Raw genomic sequence first — 2,419 nt, 5'->3', positions numbered from 1 at the left:
TTATGTAGATAATAAAACAAACAAGCAATATCTTTTTAAGGAAGGTGGAAATCCAAAGATTGTCTCCCCTTCTATTATGTGTCATTTTAAATTCTCTCAGCTACATTTCCCTAGCTTTTAAATGGAAATAATAGAGTGACTATGAGAATTCAGTGAGAGACCAACTGTGGCAATGTTTTAGAAACAGTAAAATGTGTTATTGAACACAATTATCCTTGAGTTGAAGAGAGAGAGGCTAAGGTCAAGGAGTCTAGCTGCGTGGAATTGTGACCATCAAGGCAAAGTGCACCGTGGGTCTCCGTGAGTGCTTTTGCTGTAGAATTGGATTGGCCTTAAAAGACGTTTCTGAAAGCGATGCAACAGAACACAGCCGCTTGGGGCTGGGCAGGGAGAGGGATTTGCGCTTTGCTGGGCACTTTACCAGCCTTCTTCTCTTGGCGGCCCTGCTCCTCCGGCTGCACCCTTCCTTCCTTCTCTGCTGATTATAGTTTGTCTTGCTCCTCCTTCCCTTCTTCCCTGTTTCCATCTGCCTTAAGACCTTTTTTCCTGGGTGCTCCCTGTGTCTTCTCACTCCCTTCTCACCTTTCCACACTCCACCCACCCCTCAGGCTGCATAGACTCTGCCACTGGCCAGGACCTGGAGACTCTCTGCCCTTTACCGGATCACAAGTCCTGCAGATGTCTAACGTAGCATGTTTGCGATCTCACTTCTCTTATTTTCCGGTGATAATCTGCCACCCTTCCTCCCACCATTTACAGATCAGAAAAAGCTTCAGCAGGAGAAATAGAATTAGTGTGGACTTTCAAGGATAGACAGAATTTGACAGGCAGAGATGGGGAGAAGAGTAACATTTAGGTATGTGATGTTGATATGTTTTCAAATGTTATGTAAGCTTGACCCGAGCAGAGTGTGTTCATTCACTAAGTGCATAAACGTAAGTGTCTGTTAAGTATCAGACACTATTCTAAGCATTTGCTTAGAATACTAATATTATTAATAATTAATAATATTATAATAGTGTCTAATATTAGCAGTTTCAAAAAGCAGAAGTCCCTGCCCTCCCAGAGCAAAGTCTAACCGGAGAGACAGGTATATTTCAAGTCATCAAACTAAAAAACCTGTAACAGTGATTCTATTAAATAATTGCTCTGAATAAAAGCAGATGGTGATGAAAGAGAAAGCTCAAGTGGGCAAAGAAGGGTTCTTTCGAGTTGGATATCAGGGGAACATCACTGAGAAAGTGACCTTAAGGATTAGCAGGCATCAGGCAGATGAAGAGTGGAGAACGTGGCATTTGGATGGGCTCCGTGTGAGGCAAGATTCCTGTTCTAGACAGGCCAGCACAGTAGTGGAAGCAGGAAGGAGGGAGATTTGCTCATGATAAGGCCGAGTGGAAGACAAACCAGATGACGGAGGCTGCACAGCAGGTAGAGGTCGATTCAACTGCAAGTGCCATGGGAAACCGGGGAAGGTTTTAATCAGGGAAGTAACGTGATCTGAGCTCATCATAAGGGAAGTAGCAGACAATAAAACTGGAAGCAGTTTGGAAACACACTGTGGAAAGCCTTCGGTGACAGTCCTGGAAGTTTTCACCTAATTCATAAGACAGTGGAGAGTTTTCAAGGACTTTATTTTTTTAAGCACTCGGTTCTAGATTGATTACACAATAAATACATATTATAAAGTAATCAGAAACAAATAAGCAAAAAGAATATAAACATAACCCATAAGCAAACCAGTCAGCACCCATTTTAGTGCACTTTGGAGTTTTCTCTCTCAGACACGTTTCCATGCATCTATTTATGTATGATTTAATACACTACCATACGTTGATTAGTATACATAAGCACACATATTACAAAAGGAGGGTCTTGTGGTCTTACTGAATAGCGTGTTTTGTAAACTTCTTTTTCCTTTTCACGATGTATTAGGAACATGTGTTTCAATAAAAACACTTAAAATGACATCATTTTTAATGGCATCTCATTGTATGTATATTTCATAATGGATCCAATTAAACTCAAATGTTCAACTTTTAAGTTTCTTCAGGTTTTCTGCGCTGTGATTAGCCTGCATTACAGTTGGTGTCATCACAACAAAGTGTCTGCATAATCAATTTTTAGAATATTTTCCTGTAAGTGTAAGTGCCAGGTAAAACACTGGGTGTGAATTTATAATACCCCTATAGTATAGAAATGTACCACCTTCCCAGAAGCACTGGGTGCCATCAGTTCTTTTTACTTTTGTCATTTGGTAAAGGGAAATGGCATCCAGTTGCTAGATATTTTGTATTTCTTTGATTACTGATGACATTGAACGTTTTTAATTGTCAGTTACTGGTCTTTGTTTTTTCTCTTTTATAAATTTATTGGCTGTCTTTTACTAATTTTTATGTTGGTAGATTTATCGTTTCCTTTC

The sequence above is a fragment of the Cebus imitator genome, unplaced genomic scaffold (genome assembly GCF_001604975.1).
Source record: "Cebus imitator isolate Cc_AM_T3 unplaced genomic scaffold, Cebus_imitator-1.0 Scaffold584, whole genome shotgun sequence".
Taxonomy (NCBI): Eukaryota; Metazoa; Chordata; class Mammalia; order Primates; family Cebidae; genus Cebus; species Cebus imitator.
This window is presented reverse-complemented; position numbering follows the sequence as displayed.